Consider the following 21,466-nt stretch of genomic DNA (forward strand, 5'->3'; position numbering starts at 1 on the left):
AGGAAGGGAGAGTGTAACCAGCGCCCTGCCCTGTGCCCATATCCCCAGCCCACCAGGACTCTTGAAGCACCGGGCCTAGAGTGGGCCTCAATCCCCACGTCACAGCTGGCTTCTCTCAGGACCCCTAGGACTGCCTTAGCTGCTACCCCGATATCGCTGTCCCATAAAATGGGGCACCAACCTCGGCCCCAACGGTTACCAATAGTTACCCTGGGAAGCGGAGCTGAGCTGGTTCTCACTTGATTTTCTTTCTTTTACTTTAGATCGTTGCTGGCAATATTCAGCTCCCCTCCATAGTGAAAGGATTAAAAAATGGGGGCACCTGGGGGGCGCTCAGTCCATTAAATATCCGACTCTTGGTTGCAGCTTGGGTCATGATCTCAGGGTTGGGAAATCCAGCCCCGTGCTGGGCATGGAGCCTGCGTGAGATTCTCTCTCACTCTTCCTCTTCCTTTGCACCCCCAAATAAATAAATCTTAAAAAAAAAGACTAAAAAATGTTTGCGCTATTCCCTGCTTCCCCTGGCAGGCCCTGTGTGTGTGACTGTTACTAGGCAGCACGCTCCCTGGCTTTCAGAGGGACCCTGGAGACCCTGACTGTGCTTCCTTCACTGGTCCAGCGGGTATAGACAGGCCTCTCTGCTGTCTAATCAAATCACTTCAAAGCCTTGACCTGTTCTTCTCTTTTACCAATAAACCTGAACATAGACACCAATATGTATGGTGAGTCTGTGGAATCCGGAGCATTGAGAAAACAGAACGCCCTTCTTTTCAAGGTCTGGGCCAGTGAGGAGGGCACACTATCTTCATGAAAGACAGGGGTCTATGACATTGGATGAAGAAGCTCCAGAAGGGTGCACAAAACACCGATGAGAGAGGTACTCGGGGCGGGGATGGCAGGAAGGCTGGGACAGGACAAAGACATTTCATTAAAAATGTTTTCCCACTGCCCTGACTTAGGAATCACTTATCACCAAATATATTTTGCCAACTTTTAAGGGGGCTGCCAGGCTGCCTGGGCCATGCAGTGCCCCAGCAGGACACATTGCCCCAGGGGGCCCGCCAGGGCTGGGGTGTGTCTTGTGCGCCCTGCTCTGGCCATGAGAGCGGCTTCCTCTGCCAAAGTAGACAGATAGGTTCTCTGTGTCTTATCTCCACTTACACCCACCTTCTGTGCTGCTAGCCTCCAGAATGGGCTAATCATCTGTTTTTCTGTCTGTCTTCCCCCAGCAGCTGGGGTGCCGCCTGGGGACAGGGGAAGGCTGGGGCTGTAGACCACACCCGTGGTCCTGGGGCTTCACACTCAGGAAACACAGTGGAATAAATGCAGGCAGGCACGGATGAATGAAGGAATGCGTGACAGCTCTTCTGCTTATGTGGAGGGCTGGGCTCTTTCTTGCCACAGCTCAGGAGGCCTCTGGTTTGTTGGGCATAGAGGCCCTGTGCACCTGCTAGCCTGGCTTTGGACCTGGTATTTCACCGTTGGTAGGTTCCCACGTGCTTGGGTTTGACCAGGAAGTGTTTCCCAAGCACTACTAGAATGCCAGGCTTGTGCTCAGCTGGCTGGGGTGTGCGGAACACTTAGTGAATTTCTGTTGGGGCCACTCTGTCTGGCGTCTTCTCCTACGGAGGGGGTGCCTCCCTTTTGGCACCAGAACCTTTCCTATAGCGTGGGGCTCCTTCAGGTAGGAGGGAAGCACGTCAGGAACATCTAGATAAAGAGGGATTAGGATGGAAACCGACTTCAAAGCAGTTCTCAATTTGGGCGCCTGGGCTGCTCTGTCAGTTAAACATCTAACTCTTGGTTTCAGCTTGTATTGTGATCTGAGGGTCATGAGATTGAACCCCGGGTGGGGTTCCGTGCTCAGTGTGGATTCTGCTGGAGATTCTTGCTCCCTCTGCCGCCCCCCCAACTCGTGCTCTCTAAATCAATCAATCAATCTTAAAAATACATATATAGGTTTGGGGTGGAAATAAATTTCTGAGCAGTTTAGCATTTTAGCAGTTTAGAGCATTTTTCACATGGATAAATGTCTTCACCCCCTTGAGCACACTGCTGACCAGAAATGCACTTGGTGGGCTGGAGAGAGGTGTGGTTGGACGTCAGAGACTTTCCCATGCATTGGGGTGCTTCAAGGGTGGGTGCCCCGGAAAACCTGAGAAATTGGACTCTGGCGTGACAAAGTCATCTTAGGTGGGTGTGTATGGGCCTCTCGCTTATGGGTCCCCCCTGAGTTTTAAGATATGTGCATTTTCCACTGGATTTTCATATGTAGGATCTTGTCAGTGGAATCATGGCAAACATTGTTTCCTTTCTGCCATCTTAGTAAATTTTGGCTATGCAGAAGGCAAAGACCTGGGTTCTGGTGCTCACTGGTCAGGTGACCTCAGGCAAGTCATTAGTCTGTTTTGATTTCAGTTGATTAGTATGTCCTTAAAACAGAAAAACAGCACTAATTGCCCATCCTTCTCTGGGGTGGTGACCACAGTAGGTGAAGTGCAGCCTGCCAGGCCTTAAGCAGGTGACAGCTCTGCGGGACGTGGTCTCCACTGTTTCCGCAGCCCCTGGTGCTCTGTGCTGAGACTCCTTGTCCACAGCTCCTCCTCTGCAACCTAAACCTTGCACACGGTCTGAAGCGACTACGTGCTGGGCCCAGGATTACGTCTGCAAGATCCATGATCTCCTTTCCTCTTTAAGAATCATGATGGGCTGGGGGCACTTGTGAGGCTCAGTCGGTGAGGCATCCGCCTTCAGCTCAGGTCGTGATCTCGGGGTCCTGGGATCGAGCCCTTCGTCAGGCTCCGAGCTCAGTGCAGAGGCGTCTTGGGATTCTCTCTCCCTCTCTCTCTGCCCCTCTAACCCATGCACTCTCTCCATCTCTCTCTAAAATGAATAAATAAATCTTTAAGATATATAAGTTATTCAATTCATTTAAACTGAAGAAAAAGTTCACCCATTTCTTTCACCCCACACCCCCACCTCTAACAAGCACCAATCTAGTCTGTCTATGATCTCGCTTGTTGCTCACAGATAAGAGAAATCATCTGGTATTTGTGTTTCTATGTATGACTTACTTCACTTAGGATAACACCCTTGAAGTCCATCCACGATGGCAAGATTTCCTTCTTTTTTAGCTGAGTAGTGTTCCATTATATTTATCCCACATCTTCTTTTTTTTTTTTAAGATTTTATTTATTTGACAGAGAGAGATCACAAGTAGGCAGAGAGGCAGGCAGAGAGAGAGAGAGAGGAGGAAGCAGGCTCCCTGCTGAGCAGAGAGCCCGACTCGGGACTCGATCCTGGGAACTCAAGATCATGACCTGAGCTGAAGGCAGCAGCTTAACCCACTGAGCCACCCAGGTGCCCCTATCCCACATCTTCTTTATCCATTTGTCTGTCAATGAGTGGATTCTCATTTTGGAGACTCGGCTACTGTAAATAACGCTGCAGTGAACACGGGCGTGCACATACCGTTCTGAGTGAGGGGTTTGGTTTTCTTAAGATAAATACCCAGCGGGGCACCTGGGTGGCTCAGTGGGTTAAAGCCTCTGCCTTCAGCTCAGGTCATGATCCCAGGGTCCTGGGATCGAGCCCCGGCTCTCTGCTCAGCAGGGAGCCTGCTTCCCTACTGCTCTCTGCTCATCAGGGAGCCTGCTTCCCTACCTCTTTCTCTGCCTCCTTCTCTGCCTACTTGTGATCTCTGTCTGTCAAATAAATAAATAAAAATATTTTAAAAAAAAAGATAAATACCCAGCAGGGGCTGGATTACAAGGTAGCTCTGTTTTCCATTTCTCATGGAACCTCCATCCTATTTTCCGGAGTGGACACACCCGCTTGCATGCCCACCAACTGTGCACGAGGGCTCCCCTTTCTCTGCATCCTTGCCAACCCCTGTTGTGTTGGCTTTTTTTTTTTTTTTAAAGATTTTATTTATTTGACAGAGATTACAAGTAGGCAGAGAGGTAGGCAGAGAGGCAGGCAGAGAGAGAGGAGGAAGTAGGCACCCTGCTGAGCAGAGAGCCTGATGCGGGGCTTGATCCCAGGACCCTGGGATCATGACCTGAGCTGAAGGCAGCGGCTTTAACACACTGAGCCACCCAGGCACACCTGTCTTGGCTTTTTGAGTCTAGCCATTCTGACAGGTGCAAGGCGACATCTCACTGTGGTTTGGATTTGCATTTCCTTGGTGATGAGTGACGCTGAGCCTGATTTCATGCACCTGGTGACCATCTGTATATCTTCTTTGGGAAAATGTCTGTTAACACCTTCTGCCCATTTTCTAACCAAACATTTTTTTGCTATTGTTGTTGTTGAGTTGTGTGAGTTTATGTATTTGGGATATGACCTCTCCTCTAATCAGATATATGATTGGCGAATATTTTCCCCCATTTGGTAGGTCGCCTTTACTCCGTGGATGGTATCCCATGCCGTGCAGAAGCTCTTTAGCTTGACGTAGTCCGGTTTGTTAATTTTGGCTGTTGTTGCTTTGGCTTTTAGTATCCAATTCAAAAAAATCATCACTAAGATCAACACCTGGAAGTTCACCATCTATGTTCTTTCTTCTGGGAGTTTTATGGTTTTAGGTCTTACCTTCACGTCTTCAATCCATTTTGAGTTAGCTTCTGTGTATGGTGTTAGAAAGCGGTCCAGTGTCATTCTCTTGCATGTGGCTGTCCAGTTTTCCTACAATTTATTGAAGAGACTCTTTTCTCCATTGTATATTCTTGCCCAGCCTTGGTCGTGAATTAATTGGCCATGTGTCTGTGGCTTTATTTTTGGGCTCTCTGTTCGGGTCCCGTCACCAGTGTGTCTGTTCTTATGCTAACACCATGCTGTGTTCCCCTGACTCTGTGGTATAGTTTATAGTCTGACTATATCCAGCTTTGCTCGTCTTTCCCAAGATGGCTTTGGCCCTTCAGGGTCGTTGTGCTTCTGTGAAAAATGCCACTGGGTTTTTGACAGGGATAGCCTTGAACCTGTAGATTGGTTTGGGTAGTATGGACCTACCCGCCTTTGGGATTATGAGAAATGAACAAGAAATGAGTATTTATCCACTTCCGTTTCCAGCCCCATTGCCTGAATGTCCCCAGAAGGCTCCCTTTGCTGTACATGGATGTTTGGGTCTCTGCTGAGCCCAGACCCCCACCCCCACCTCTGCTGGGGATGCCTGCTTCCCTGCTTGGCTCCTATGCCCCCAGCTCCTTCCCCCAAGCCAGTCTTTCATTGGTCCTTGGTTCCCTGGATCTGCACTCTCCCTTATTTTCCTCTGAGCACAATGCTTTGCTCTTTAGTAATGCTTTAGAACTGACAAGGTGCTGTCGTCCATCACATCCCACTGGAGTCTCTCCAGGGTCCCGGGGTGCGAGTGGGGAGGGCGTGGGCACCCCCATCGCACATATGAAGAACCTGAGGCACTCATCGAAGGCAGGTGGGGCCAAAATCCCAGCATTCAGGTTCCAAGTCCTCCCCTCTTCCCTCACTGTCTCACAGGCAGGTGCTCAGGGACAGCAGGTGGCCCTGCTTAAATGCCCCTGACAAAGGGGCAGGTTCCTTGCTGGGTCCCCCACTGCCCAGCTGCGCCACTAGAGGGCACCAGGCACCAACCGCTGAGACCCCGGCCTGCACCCCCCCCCACCCCCCCATCCCCACCCCACCCCCACCTACACTGGGAGAAGCCCCAGCAGGGACAGGAGATCCAGCCCAGTGCCCAGCCCCAGCTGTGGTACCTGATTTCATGTATTCCCATGACAAAGCAGCTTAGCGACTGTTGGGGGGGAAGTGCTCGAATCTTCCTCCTCCATGCGCCTCTGCCCCTGCCCCTCAGCGTCCCTGCCCCCAGTGGGAAGGCAGGTGACCTCTTAGCTGCCCCCATCCCCGGTTGCAACTCTGGGTAGCCCTGTGTCCGGGCCTGTCCGGGGTCATCCAGCTCAGGAGGCCTGTAGAATCACATCCCTCAACGACCTCAGGGGGCTTGCTTACCTAGGAACTTCCCAGGGTCTGGCTGTGGTTGGGAGCAGAAGGCGGTGGGGAGGGTGTTGGGGGGGGTGCTGGTCCACGGCCCCTGTTCACCAGGCACAACCAGCTCTGGACTTGCTTCTCAAACCAAGTGATAGCCTGCCTCGTTTTTGTTGTTGTTTTTAAAATTTTATTTATTTATTTGACAAAAATCACAAGTAGGCAGAGAGGCAGGCAGAGATGGGGGTGGGGGGAAGCAGGCTCCCTGCAGAGCAGATAGCCTGATGTGGGGCTCAATCCCAGGACCCTGGGATCATGATCTGAGCCAAAGGCAGGGGCTTTAACCCACCAAGCCACCCAGGTGTTGTTTTTAACGTAATTTCTACACCCAACATGGGACTCGAACTCATACCCCTGGAATCAAAAGTCCCATGCTTCACCAACTGAGCCAGCCACACATCCCAAACGCCTGCCTTTTAAAATTCAGATCAAACTGGTGTTGCTGAGTTCTGTTTCCAATCTTACTCCCCTCTACCCTCCAAGATGCTCTTCTGTCCAGACCCCAGACCTTCCCCCATCTGAACATACCCCCACCCTGGTTTTGCTCATTTCATGTCCTCCCCTGGAAAGACCTTCTCCTTGCCCTTTCCCCTCTCTGAATGTGGCAAGTCCTCATCTCCCACCCAAACCTCAGGATTAGAGGTTCCGACCCTCAGGAGGAAGGGGGGCCCCTGCCAGGCACCGCCCTGTGAGCCCCACAGATTTGACCGAGTCAGGCTGACTGTGGCCCGCAGCCAACATGAGCCCCTGGGGAGATACAGAGGAAAGGAGGTGAAGACCTGAGATTGCCAGTTGATATGTATTTATTTTGGCTCATTTGCGGGCACACGAAATACAGAGCATTCAATCACAAAGCCCCCTGATGTGATGGTGTCAGTATCCTGAGACGTCCAGGGCAGCCCTGGTGAACACGGACCAGCTGAAGAGCAGCACCAGAGACCTCGCGGGGGGCAGGGGACAGGCAGGGCAGAGCGAGAAGCTGGCCTTGCTGCCACCAAGCCCTCTCTGGGTGGCGGGAGAGGAAGTGGGGGAGGGAAAGCTGTAAGAAACAGCATCTGCTTCAGTGGACTCAGTCTGCACCACTGTGTACCAGGCCAGAGCAGCAGCTATAACTAGACCCATCTCTTCCTCCCCTAAGGGGCTTCCTGACCTGGTGGGGAAGAGTGATAGAGAAGAGACCATCCTACAGGGTGGATGGGCTGTGCAGAGGTGGGAAAGAGTGCTGGAGGCAGACAGGGGACTCCAGGGAATGTCTGGGCAAGGAGTGACCAGATCGGTCTTGAAAGATAAGGGGAGGGACACCTGGGGGCTCAGTGGGTGAAGCGTCTGCCTTGGGCTCAGGTCATGCATGATCTCAGGGTCTTGGGATCTGCTTCTCCCTCCCCTTCTGCTGCTCTCCCTGCTTGTGCTCTTTCAAATGAGTAAAATCTGTAATAAATAAATAAATAATCTTATTTTTTTTAAAAAGAAACTCTGTAAGCCTTGAGACTCTTGGGCACCCAGGTAAGAGGTGGGAGAGGTGGCTGAGGAGCTGCGAGTCTCAAGGCTTCAGGTCCCCTTCCCGACCCCACACTCCCTATGTTTTAACTGATGGTCTAAAATTGAATTTGTTTAAATAATGTGCAGATAACCTGCCCACCCTTGCTACTCCCGCCCCAGCACACACAGAGTTCACCCCATGTACTCAGTAAAGCACTCTGGCTTGGTGGGGCGCTGGTGCTCGGAGGACGTGGTCAGGCTAGTGAAGTGGCGGCAGATCCCTGGATGGGGACAGGAGCTGGGGGGCTGAGGGGGAAGCGGGCCGAGGCTTCCAGCTCAGGGACCCCTTCACTGAGCTGCCAGATACCGTAGAGCACCAAGTACAGGTCAAGTCCAGGGTCAGGCCTGGCACTGAACCTGCCCCGGTCCTCCCAGGCAGGGAGAACGAGGAGAACGAGGCTCGCAGTGTGCTCGCGGACGCAGAGCTAGACTGTGTGCCCCCGGCTCTGCCGAGGGGAGCCCCACCCCTCGGGGAGCAGGCAGGGACGGAGCCTGGCCCGGTGTGGAGGTGCAATCTGGCACCTAACTAGAGCTGGGATTGGGGTAGGGCGAGGTGGGGGGCACGGGGTGGGCGGGGGGGGGGGTAGGGCTGGTGCGCATGCGCATTGGCATGGGAAGCTCAGCGTTTCTCGCCTCCTTGGGCTGTCCACGAAAATACCTTGGCCCCGGGTGCGAAGATCTAGTGCCACTCCCACACCCCCTCCCCCCCCCCCCCCCCCGCCCCGATCTGGAGGCTGGGAGTCTGAGATGCAGGGACGGGCTTGTCTGGCGTCTCCAGAGGCCTCGCTCCTGCTGTGCTCACGGGTTGCCCTGTCTGCATTCTGACCTCCTCACCTTGTAAGGACAGCCATTCTATTAGGGCCACCGACAGCCCCTCACTGTACCTCACTTACCTCTTCACAGGCCGTATCTCCAAGGACACTCACATTCTCCAGCCCTGAGGGTTAGAGCGGCAGCGTGGGAATGAGGTGGGGGTGGGGGACACAACACAGCCCTCCACAAGCTGGGGCAGAGAAAGACCAGAGAGCAACAGAAGGGGCCGTCCTGGCAGGGGCAACTGGACCTGGGAGGACGTGGGTGGACCAGAAACCCCTAGGCTGGCAAGTGAGCAGGCCCCGGGTGAGCTGGGTGCATGTGGCGGAGCTCGCGATCCCAGACCTTGGAGGCATGGACAGCCACTCGGGAGGGAAGGACACGGCTGCAGTGGCCGCCTCCATCGGGAAAGTCACCTGTCAGACCCATTCCAGACTCCAGCGCAGCCATGGAGGGCTCCTCTGGTTGTTGCTGGTCTGGGCTGTGATGTTTCCAGCTCTGCTCCTGGTCTTCCCCAGGCTGCCCATTCTGGAATCTACGGGGAGCTGCTCCCCTCTGGACACCATGGGAACAGGCCAGGCCTTGTTATTCTGGGGCCCTCAGGGTGACCCAGCACGAGGACCCAGCCTTCTGCTAACACCCAGACAAAAACATTTCCTGGGATCCCTGAGGGCCTGCTCCTTTCCCTCAGGGCTCAGTGGGGAACTTGCTTGACTTGTGGGCAGAGAAGGGATTGCACTCTTACACACCCTCACATACACACACACACACACACACACACACACACACAACACACACACACCCCAGAGCACGCTTCTGTTTTACTCAGTTGCTGCTAACACCAACTTAACACATCCCCTGGAAATCCCCAACTGTAGAAACAGACTCCTCCAAACAAAACAGGGACACGTCCTAGATGATTCCTTGGTCTAGAATCAGAGTTGCTGGAAGACCGTGCAGGTCAAATCCCTCATTGTCCAGAGAGGTTCCTGGGCTGCACGCTGGGCCTGCCTGTGCCTATGCAGGCTCTCTTGGCTGGTGCTCAGGCCGACATTGGGCCAACCGCTGTCCGCTATCTGAAGGCACTGGGGGTGCTCCCTCCTGAGCTGGGCAGCCCGGTGCTTTGATCTGAGGTATCTGAGGTGGGGCCTCTGACCTCCCCCTCAGCCTCCATCCCCTTGCCGGGGCGGGGCAGGATGCTGAAGCCCCCTGCGGGAAATGAGAGGCTTGTTCCAGAGCCCTGGGGACCCTTCCCTCCCTCACTTTCCGTGTCACTCCATTCTTAATTGCAGAGCCGAGCAGCAGAGCCTCCCAGGCTGAGCCAGAAATAGTCAGTTTCGTAACTGGATTTTTGTTCTCCCAAAGGAAAGCCCCCTGAGCCTGCAGGGGTGCATGCAGGGGCCGCAGGGCTCACTGCGGCCTGGAGCTGGCTACGTGGAGGGAGTGGGGTCCTATGACCCAGAGGTTTGACTCCAGTCTGACCCCTCCCTCAGCAAGTAAGGTGACCTCAGCAGGCCTCAGTTTCCCCATGGGAATGAGGTAGAGCAAGCTTCCTCTTGTAGCTTTCCCTGCACGACTGATCAGTAAAGCTCAGGCAGCACTTGACCCTCACGTGGGCATCCTTGCAGTCTCTAGGGCCTCTCCCACCTCTGGGCTCTCCTCTTTCACTGTAATGATGAAGGCATTCTCTGCTCCCCTCTACTCCCCCCTCCCCCGCTTGGAGCCCCAGCCAGTGGCTCTCTGCGGTGGGGTGGGCTGAGGTGAGAGCTGGGGATCTCCTAAGCTTCTCTGACAGTTCACCCCTGTCCCTTGGAGATGCCCTGGGGGTGCAAGGGCTCGGAGAGTGCTGGGGGGGTGGGAGGGTGGTCAGAGCCTCTCCTGGGCCTAGAGACCAACACTGAAATGAAGAGCTATTTTCCTGAGAGGAAATGGAGTGGGGCTCAGCTTCCCAGTAAGGTCCTCCTGCAGATGCAGAGTCAGCCTCCGAGCCCAGAGCCGACTGGGGTCACTGTGTGGACCGGGAGCCCCGCTTCTTGCTGGAAGGGGGTCCTGGACAAGTACAGACACTTACCATCCACACCAGGGCTTGCTGCCTGCAGGGGCCTGGTGTTACGAGGGCTCTGCGGCAGGGGGCCGCAGCTGGGGAGCCAACACTTCCTGGTCCTGGGGAGGCTCTCCTGTCCTTGGCGGGAACCTGCAGCATCTCATGCGGACAAACCAGGGAGAACCCCAACCTTCCCTTCTTCTCCCTCCCAGTGCTTTGGAGCTGGAAAGAAACTCCAGTTTATGTCCCTTGTTTTCCATTAAGATCCTGAGATGCAGGCGCCTGGGTGGCTCAGTGGGTTAAGCCGCTGCCTTCCGCTCAGGTCACGATCTCAGGGTCCTGGGATGGAGTCCTGCATTGGGCTCTGCTCAGCAGGGAGCCTGCTTCCTCCTCTCTCTCTCTCTGCCTGCCTCTCCATCTACTTGTGACCTCTCTCTGTCAAATAAATAAATAAAATCTTAAAAAAAAAAAAAAAAAAAGATCCTGAGATGCTTGTAAAGTTTGCACAGAGCTAAATCTCCCCTGTTTCAATTCATTAATTCATTTATTCATTCAACGAATAGATAAAGTACCCATGAGAGCTGGTCCTTGTTCTCTGCACAGGGACACAGCCACTAACTGGCTGGACAGTCTCTGAGCCGGTATAATCTACATCGTAATGGGGAGGTAGTCCACAAACAATGAAACAAACAGATAAAGAAGATAGTTTTAGATAGGACTAAGCGGCAAGAGAAAGATAAACCTGAATAATTAGAGAGATCTTGATAGGCCTGGGGTGGGGGGTGGGGGTGGGGTGGGGGTGGGCAGGAATTTTATAAATGGGCCAGAGGACTTGACATTCGATGTGATGTCTGATTAACAAGAATTAGTGAACCCTGCGAAGGTCAGGTCCCCTTGCAGGCAGAGGGTCCAGCTAGTGCAAAGGCCCTGGGGTGGAACCAGTGTGGCAGGTTTGGGGACCGTAAGAAGAGCCATGTGGCAGGCTGTCAGGGAGCAAGTAAGGAGCCCCAGGATCAGAGGCAGGAGGGTGACCCTGGCCCAGGTCAGCCTGGGCTTTCAGGTAAGATATTCAAGTTTTATGCAAAGTGTAGTAGGAATTTATTGGAGGTTTTTGTGTTTTATTTTATTTTATTTATATTTGTGTTTTGTTTTGTTTTCTTGTTTTTCAAGAATAGACTATTTTATTTGGAGCAGTTTGAGTTCACAGTAAAATTGAGGAGAAAGTATAGGGCATCCCCATATACCCTCTCCCTTACACACACACACACACACACACACACACACACACACACACACCCATCAACAACCCCACTGTGGTGTGCACTTGTCACAGTGCCTGGGACTGCACAGACACATCATTGTCACACAAAGTCCATCATTTCCACTCTCTGGGTTTGGACAGACATGGAATGATGGGTATCCACCATTAAAACATCATACAGAGTATTTTCACTGCCCTAAAAATCCTCTATGCTCCCCCCCTCATTCCCCCACCCACCACCCCACCACTGGCAACCTCTGGTCTTTTTTTTATAATCCCCGTAGTCTTGCCTTTTCCAGAATGTCACGGGGTTGACGTGTGGTCTTTTCAGATGGACTTCTTTCACTTAGTAATATGCATCTGAGATTTTTCCATGTCTTTTCATGACTCGAGAGCTCATTTCTGCTTAGTGCTGGTTAATCTTCCATTGTGTGGATGGACCACAGGTTTTTTTTTGTTTTAATCTATTTATCTAGGGAAGGACATCTTGGCAGCTTACAGATTTTGGCAATTATGAATAAAGCTGCCCTTAACATCCACAGGCAGGTGTTTGTGTGGATAGAAGTTCTCAGCTCCTCTGAGTAAATACCAAGGAGCAGGATGGCTGGATCATACCATGAGAGCATGTTTAGTTTTGTGAGAAGCTCCGAATCATTTCTCAAAGTGGCTGCCCCTGTTTGTATCCCCATCGGCAATGAAGGAGAGTTCCCGTGGCTCCCACATCCTCGTGGGCATTTGCTGGTGTCAGTGTTCCGGCTTTGGGCCGTTCCCATAGGCGTGTGGTGTGAGGTGTGTTACTTTGCATTTCCCTGATGGCCTGTGACCTTTAGCCTGTTCTTGAATGCTTATTCACCATCTGTATCTCTCCTTTGGTGAGGTGTCTGGATCTTTTGCCTGCTTTCTTATTTGGGTTCTTTGGGGTTTTTTGTTTGTTTGTTTGTTTTTAATTGTGAAGTTTCGAGGTTCTTTGCATATTTTGGATAACAGGTCTTTATCAGATATATCCTTCCCGAATGTTTTCTCCCAGTGTGTGGCGTGTCTTCTCATTCTCTTGACAGTATCTTTTGTACAACAGATTTTAATTGTAATGAAGTCCAGCTTATTGTGTCTTTCATGGATCCTGCCTTTGGTGTTCTGCCTAAAAGTCACCTCCAAATCCAAGTTCATCTAGATTTCCTCCTGTTAATCTTCAAGGAGTTTTATGGTTTTGCATTTTAAAAAGTTGTCTTATTTTATGTATTTTTTTAAAGTAAACTCTGCCCCCAACTTGGGGCTCGAACTCATGACTCCAAGATCAAGAATCTCCAGCTCTACTGCCCGAGCCAGTCAGGCGACCGTATGGTTTCACATTTTATATTTAGGTCTGTGATCCGTTCTGAGTTGATTTGGGGAGGGATTTAATTAATCAAGTAGCTCTGATTAAAGTCTGTTGGAGACCTCTGTGGACTGTGGGGGTGGGAAAGGCAGTGGGGAGGGGGAGGTGGCAGTCCCAACCACCCAACCAAGTGATGGAGGGTCAGTCCCAGATGGTCACAGCCTTATTTTGCGGGTGAGGACCCTGGGACTTGCCGGGAGCTGAGTCTGGAGGGTGCAGGACAGTCAAGAAGGAGGCGGGGTGGGGGCCCCGCAGGGTGTGGGAGAAGGAAGGGAATGGGTGGACAGAAGGGCTGGGATGTATGTATGCTTCTGGGCCTGGTGGGGTGGTAGGCTTGGAGGCACCTGCAGCCAAGAGACAGGAGACCACCAAGGAGGAAAGAGAAGGGGGTTCCTTCCCTGGGTCCTGCCATGGGTGTCATGAAGAGGTCCCCTGACTAGGGGTCAGAGAGATGGTGAAATGCTTGTTGTCAAGCTGGTTGATTGAGTGTAGACCCAGCAAAGGGATCAGTAAAGACAGATGCAGGGCAGATCTCCCAGCCCTGTTATCCCTCTGCAAACACAGGCCCTTTCCTGAATGTGGATTCCACTGGGTTCAAGAGTTTTGTTGGGGAAAAAAACAATTGGGCCACATCAGCCGGAAGAAAGCTGGTATGGCCTGGGAGACTGATGGGCAGATGGGCCCACAGCTGGGCTGACAGCCCTTTGTCAGGCACAGCTTGTGGAGCTGGGTGGGAGCCTATGGATTGGGCCTGGAAGTCATCCCAAAGGCAGATCCTCTGTCCTGGAGAGCAGGAGGGGGCAGGGGAGAGGGGGGGAATGAGGAGTCTCTGTACGGCCTGACCCAGGGCCTGGAATTGAGGATGTCTGGGTGGATAAGGTTGATGGGGGCTGGGATAGGCAGGTGAGGGGGAGCCAGGATTTGTTCCCAGGCAGAATCCAGGCTGCCAGGTGAGGCCATGACAACACGTGGGGTCAGAGGTCATCCTCAGCCTCCATGGGTGGGCCACTTGCTGGACCTGGCCTGGGCTCAGAACCAGAGGGGACTCTGAGGTCAGTGAGGTTGGAGCCCCGGAGTGGCTTCACATCTGCATCAGAGCCCAGCATCTGGGGGCTCCAGGCAGGCTCCTATCCCCTTCCTATTTGGGGCAGGCCCTGCCGTGGTTGCCCCGGAGACGCCCTGTGCCGTCCCAGCGCCCCCCACACTCATCAGCCTCCCGGACCCCAGGCCTGGGGGCCCGTGTAGGTCTCCAGATGAGCTCCCTGAGACTCCCTAAGTTTCAGTTCCTCCAGCTCCTTCCTGGCAAGAGTGAGTGAGCCCTGAGCTGTGCCGTCCCTCACTACCTGTATGTAATCAACTGAACTCTCTACCGTCTTCAGTATGAGTCTCTCGCTATAAAATGGGAACAATGTACTTTTTTTTTTTTTTTTTTTGCAAGGGGCTCCACTTATTAACCAAGATATCAGCAGAGTGCGTGGCACTGTCTCCTGGTATCCAGTAGGTGCTTAATCAAGAGTGGGAGTCTTTCACAGTGCTACTAATTTTTACACTGTTTTCCTTTGAGAAAATTAAGTTAACAATGTTTCTTAAATCTTTTTACAATGAACACACACAGTACAAGACTCAAAGATTCCCAGGATGAGAGACTGCCAGGCTCCTTCTCCCACTCCTTGGCTGTCCTTTCCCCTTCCCAGAGACGGGATGTGTTCTGCAGAGAGACACGTTGTATTTCTCCCCACCATGCAAATACTACTGATCGGTCATCATGGCCTATACCTCTTTTTGACATTGTCATTATAATTTGTTATTATAATGTCATTTTTATAACTGTGCACTGAGCAGACTCCGCCATTCTTGACACCGTAGCCTCCTTTAAGATTATATATATATATATATATATATATATATATTTTTTTTTTTTTTGTCAGAGAGAGAGAGATTGCATAAGGGGGAGCAGCAGGCAGAGGGAGAAGCTCCATGCTGAGCATGGAGCCCAATATGGGACTCGATCCCAGGACCTTGACATCATGACCTGAGCCGAAGGCAGCGGCTTAACCAACTGAGCCTCCCAGGCACCCCTGACCTTTCTTTTTTAAAACTCAATGATTAGGGGCGCCTGAGAGAACCCCCCCCCCCCCGCCAATTCACACACAGAAACCTTAATCCCCAGGGCAATGGTGTTCGGAGGTGGGCACCTCTGGGAGGTGGTTAGGTCATGAAGGTGGAGGCCTCTTGATGGCATTTGCGCCCTTATGTGCTGAGCGGGCACCGCGAGAGGCAGCTGTCTGCAAACCTGGAGGGTCTCTCACTCGAACCCCCCATGTTGGCACCCTGAACTTGAACTCCTAGCCCCCAGAAGTATGAGAAGTAAATTCTGGGCGTTTAAGCCATGCAGTCCGTGCTCTTCTGAGAGAGTGGCCGAGCTAGGTGCTGCCGTTAAGGTGACAAGAGGGGTAACCAGCCCATGGCCAGCAAAGGAGAGAGTGCAGCCCTCCAGCCCAAGGAGCTGCACCCCCGCAGGCAGCCTGAGTGAGCTTAGAGCAGTGTCCTGCCCAGCAGACAGCATGACCTCAGCCATGTGACCCCTGAGCATAGACTCTGGCTTGAGCCTGCTCAGACCTCAGACATGCACAACCCTGAGACTGTTTTTGGAAAGCGTTGTTTGGAGCAGCTAAGTGTGTGAGCGTTTATGAGGTGGGAAGGGAAACGCCCACTTCTTTCTCTTTAGACTTCCACCTTGCTGGGATTTTTATTTTTATTTACTATTTTTAAGTCATCTCTGTGCCCAATGTGGAGCTCGAACTTATGACCCTAAGATCAAACATTGTAAGCTCCACCTACCACCGAGCCAGCCAGGCGCCCTTGCTCTGACGGGATTCTTGACATTGAGAACATTTTCATGGATCACTCATTTAATTTTTTAAAGAGCAATTAAAAAACAAAGTACTCACCTGGAAAAAGGTCCACGTGAAATAAATGGACATGAAAAAGCAAATTTCAAAGCGGTACGCATCCTGTGATGACATTTTAATTTTACAATCTGTGTTTAAACAGAGATCTCTGTATAATCCCACCAGAGATTTCTGTCTCTAGAAGGTCTGCTTCCTTCCCTGGGAATGTTTACATTTTCAACCTTATCTCCAGTCCCCGAGTAGAAAGCAGGCTTTGTCCGCTGCTGGAGGAAGCCCAAGCCTTTTTAAACCCGGTGTAGAGGGCCATAGGACCGGGGGTGGGGGGGGGTGGGGGGGGTGGTGGTGGCCTCAGCCAGGATCCCAGAATGACACGTGGCCCCTTAGAAGCTCCGTGGTCTGTGGGGTGGGAGTGCAGGGGCGAGTGATCATTCACATGGACAAGTAAGGAAAATATTGTAGGTAATGCTTTACCAGTGTTGGGCAAAGAAGAAAAACATTACAGCAGAAGAGGTAGCTCTGCAGAGGTGGCGGGGGTGGGACTGAGGAGGAGGAGGAGGGGGAGGAGGGGGAGGAAGGGGAAGCAGGTGGTGGGCCAGCAAGACACACACCCCCAGCAGCCGGGTGCGGCGGGGGTGGCCAGGCTGGCCTGCCTGATTCTGGAGGCTTCCTGGGGTCAGAAGGCTGTCTCATGGGGGGGGCCTTTGAACTTGGGGGGATGTATGGGGGTGGGGGGTGGCCTGGGATGTGCTAGGGAGTGGTGGCAGGAGGAAGGGAGCCCCCCGAGGCTGCAGAGCCCCCTTCGGCCATTTGTCTCCCACATGACAAGTTTTGTCCGTTTTGCTTCTATCTCTGAGCCCCTAAGTACCTGATGGATGAGGCAAGAGGGACTGGAAGTGGGGGTGATCACAATCAGAACCCTCCAGAGTCCCAGGGAGGCTGCCATCTGGTCCTGAGCCATCCCTCGGACTCTGTCCCTCCTGTGCTCCTGCCTGGGTGACAGAGGAGGCTGGCTTAGGGTTCCCACACCCCTCAGGGCTGCTGGCAGCAGAAGCAGATTGACCTCTGGCAGAAGAGATGGGGCCTTCCCAGGCTCCTCTACCCTGGGATTCATGCTGCCAATGTTTGGGGAGCCGCCCAAAGCCACCAAGGCCACCAGCCCCCAGTGCTTTGTCCATGCCACATGGGAGGGGGAGGGGACTCCCTTCAGCCTTAGCATACTCAGGCGCGGGGTGGATACACGTGGTTGCACGGTGACCCAGCCACCCCCTTTCCCAGGACTGACACAGGCTCTGTCCCCGAAATCACAGTGCTTCCCCTGAGGGTGGGGCTGTCGCCGCTGGCTGCTGGCCTCTGTCCCCAGCGGCCCTGGCCTCCCTGCCTCCTCCTCCAGGGGGGCAGCTGCTTTCCCGACTTCCTCCCCTTGAAACACCAGACTTAATGCGATTCAGAAACTCACAAACAACGTACCACTGTGAGGTGATAGGATTCTACCCAGATTGACTGATTGATTGATTTTTTTCTTTCCTTCTCTCTTTCTTTTCTTTCTTGGGGAGAGGTGTTAGCAATATTAGGCTTTTTTAAAATGCCAAATAAAAAGTACACGAAAAGAAAAATGCCCATATAAGCCCATCTCTTTCCTTACATCTTGCCCTGAAGAAGGATCTTCTAGAAGCTCCTCTTCCTCCCTCCCTTTCTCTTCAATTAATTAAACAAAATTTTATTGATGATTTTGCCCCTTCTTTGGGTCCTGGGGACATCCAAGGAGACCAAGAAGCAGCTGATAGGGAAAGAGAGCTCAGATGCAGGGGTGTGCGGTCGGGAGCTCCCAGGGAAAGGGACTCACCACACAAAGCTGTGTTCCACAGCCCAACGGTGCCCTAGTGCACTCCCCTTGGCGCAGCTTGGTCTTCCCCTCTGCTTTGGGGACCTCACAGTGCTCCTTCACCTTCCCCTACACCTTGGGAGGAAAACAGTGTTCACATTTCTCAAAGGAGGCTCTGGGCTCTTTACCATCTCGGGCCTGAGGGACACCCTGGAGATCTGAGCCAGACCCAGAGCAGGTGGAAGTCCAAGACAAGGATGAGGGGTTCCTTCCTCTGCATGACAAAGGGTGGGGACTGCCACAGCCCATGGTCACAAATCTCCCAATCCGCACTGGCTTTCTTGGGCCTCTGGCCTGGGCTGCCAAGAGTCAGCAACTCAAAACAGAGGACTCCCAGTGAAACCCAGATTTCAGATAAACAACAAAGAATTAATTAGTCAAAGTACATCCCCAGCTGTGTCTTGTCTTTTATGTGGCAGCATGACCCCTGGCGACTGCCCAGGTGTTTCATTTCCCCAGTAAAACTCTCCAAGCACCTGCAGACCCTCCAGCCCTTGCAGGAAGTCTCAGGAAACCCCGGAATGCACCCCCCCCCATCCCCTGGACAGAGTATCTCCCCGCCAGCCCCGCAGCTTCCTGGGTCAGCAGGACTGGCTGGAAAGAGCTGGAGGGTGTGGAAGGAATTCAGGCTGGCTGCCAGAAGGCCTGATGCTACATGTAGCCATCAGCGACTGGGGGAACTCCAGGAGGTTGTCACCTCACTGAGCCTCCGTTGTCTCCTCTCAGAGGTTGGAGTGAGCGAGGCACTGGCTGGTGCTTCCACGTCTAATCTCCGAATCCGTGAACAGCCACCAGATGCCAGAAAGACGGAGAGACGGGTCCTTGCTGGACACACCCCCAATGGTGCTGAATTATCACAGCTGTGGCCATGCTGGGCGCTGTGGGCCCTGCCCTGGCCCCGGGCTGCCCTAAGCGGGGAGCACATCCTCAGCACCTTGCTGCGGCAGCTGCAGCTCCAAGAGGCGCCCATCCTGGACGCAGGCGACGTGGAGAAGCTGGTCACCCCCGCGCACGTGATGGCCCAGTACGTGGCCCTGTTGCAGCGCAGCCATGGGGTCTGCTCTCGAGGTTCAGCCAGAGGTTCCAAGATGAGGCCCTCTTGCAACCTTGCTGAGTCCTGGCTGGGGGCAGGGCAGGCGAAGATGGGAGAAGCCTGTTCTGAGGGGGCCGGCGACGAGACCCCAGGGTGTGAGGACAGCTGCATCCCGGGGAGGGGGTCTCTGTCTGCCCTGAGCACTCCGCTGCTCAGGCCCAGGAGGAGCTGCCCCACTGCCAAGGCTGAGGCAAGAGAGGAAGGACCTGGGGTTCGGGGCTTCCCTCTGCTATTTGTTATCCTGCCCTAGAAAGTCCCCCCACATCTCTGAGCTTGTTGGCTTCTCTGGAACCTGGGGGGGCGGGGAGAACCGGCTCTGATTCCCTCCCAGAGTGGGGGGCAGCTTGTGAGATGAGAGGGAAGGGCTGATTCCATCATTTTCAAGGTCAGCCTGTGGAGAGGTGAATGGCCCTGCACCCTCTTAGCTTGTGGGGCTGGGGCGCCCCTCCTCAGTGCCCAGGGACGGACCCACACTTGATGCTTTCCAGCTGGGAGGGTGGGTTCTTGGAGGCCGGGAGACTCAGGTGTCGGGGACACATGGCCTGGGCCTCTGAGGGGGCTGTGGGACCTGTCCCATCACTGGCCTCCAGAGTCAGTAGCCCTGCAAAAGTTGGTTACAGGCCCCACAAAAGCCAGTTCCTCCAACTGGAGACATCTCCCTGGGCATGAGAAGGAAATGAAAGGATTTCAGGGCTCTTGCTCTGCCTCTTAGGACACTCAGCTGGTGACCAGAGATCTCCGTGGCAGGGTTCTCTGCCTCTCTCTCTCCATGGGCCCTCCAGTTTTGTTGTGTCCTTTGTCCAAAGAAGGCTGCAGGTCCGGGGTCATGGCTGGCTCAGAAGGTGGAACATGTGACTCTGGATCTTGGGGATGGGAGTTTGGGAGTTTGAGCCCCCACAGGGCATAGAGATTACTTAAAAGTTTAAAAAAAAAAAAACAAACCCACCAAAAAAACAAACAAAACCTACCAGAAGTCTGCATGTCTGTGCACTTAAGGCCAAGCCCCAGCCCCCATAGAGATCCCTATCCTGTGGATTCCTGGGGATCTCCCTGGGGATTCCCAGGGAAATGCTGTTGGCTGGCCCCAGATCCTGCTCCTCTAGCAGCCGCCCTTCTACTGGAGAGGCCTCCTGACCCTGTTCCTGTCCCCAGAGGTGGCAGGCAAGTGGCTGGCTTCCGAGGCCTCCACACATTTGCTGGTGTTCAGCATGGAGTGGTGGATGCCCCCCAGCAGCAACCTGGTGTGGGCCGGCCGTGCTGCGCCTCTTCCAGGAGTCCCGCTATGCAGGCATGAGTGGCTGTCCAGTACAGCACCCGTGCCTGCGTCACCGTCGAGTGGCTGCAGGTCTGCGAAGACAGCTCCAACAGCACCTTGCTGGTGGACTCCAGGTGGGTGCTGCTAATGGGGAGGGGAGGGCAGGGGTAAAGACGGTATGGGAGGGGAGGGGGTGTGTGGAGGTCGCAGTGGTGAGGGGAGGGGAGGGAGTCCTAGATGGGGAAGGAGGGGGCAAGAGTCAGGGCGCAGGGGAGGGAGGGAGAAGTGGGGGTGCTAGCTCAGAGGAGGAGACAGGAAGGGAGGGGGCAGAGAGGGGGGAACGGGGTCCCCAGCACAAGGGAGGAGAGGGGAGGCTGGGGGAGGAACCCCTAGCCTCCAGCTCAGATCCCCATCTCAGCGCTGCCCTGTCGCAGGCTGGTGTCCCTCCTTGAGAGCAGCTGGAAGGCCTTCGGCGTGACAGAGGCAGTGACCTTTTGGTAGCAGCTGAGCCAGCCTTGCCAGCCTCTGCTCCTGCAGGTGACGGTGCACAGGGAGCACCTGGGCCCGCTGGCCTCGGGCGCCCACAAGCTGGCGCGTTTCGCCTCCCCAGGCCCAAGGGCATGTGGCAGGGCGAGCAACAGGGTGAACCCCAGCTGGAGCTGCACACGCTGGACCTGGGGGCCTACGGGTAGGAGCCTGGACCCCACCGGGGACCCCTGATCACAGTGCACAGGGGGAACGCCAGCTGAGTCCAAGTGGGACATTTCAGGGTGCCCATGGGAGTGAGTGCCCGCAGGAGATTGTCTTTCAATCTCAGGACAAGTGGCACTTGTGATATACTGTTTGGCTGTTGGTAGTGACCTGTCCTTGCCACAAATAGTCAGCCTTTTGAACATAAGGAGCAGCTCGGGATGGTAAAGCTCCCTCCCAGATGCCCCACCCCGCCCCGCCCCCTACCCCATCCCCCGCTGACCTCTGCCTCTCCTTACTCTGCCCCCTTCGCAGAGCTCAGGGTGGCTGTGACCCCGAGGTGCCCTTGACGGAGGCCACCCGCTGCTGCCGCCAGGAGATGTACATTGACCTGCAGGGGATGAAGTGGGCTGAGAACTGGGTCCTGGAGCCCCCGGGCTTTCTAGCCTACGAGTGCATGGGGGCCGGCCAGCAGCCCCCGCGGCCCCTGCCCTTGGAGTGGCCATTTCTGGGCCCGCGGCAGTGCATCGCCTCTGAAACAACCTCGCTGCCCATGATAGTGAGCGTCAAGGAGGGAGGCAGGGCCA

The 21,466-nt window shown here is 54.1% G+C and overlaps 1 pseudogene across 1 annotated transcript; it reads left to right on the top strand.

Annotated features, from left to right (window-relative positions):
• Nucleotides 1–784: 784 nt before the first annotated feature.
• Nucleotides 785–20,943, top strand: LOC309850477 (left-right determination factor 1-like; annotated as a pseudogene). The gene is made up of 3 exons (XR_014316589.1): nt 785–877; nt 20,087–20,323; nt 20,624–20,943. The product of XR_014316589.1 is annotated as a left-right determination factor 1-like (transcript).
• Nucleotides 20,944–21,466: the final 523 nt, after the last annotated feature.

The sequence above is a fragment of the Mustela nivalis genome, assembly GCF_964662115.1.
Source record: "Mustela nivalis genome assembly, chromosome: 16".
NCBI classification, from domain to species: domain Eukaryota; kingdom Metazoa; phylum Chordata; class Mammalia; order Carnivora; family Mustelidae; genus Mustela; species Mustela nivalis.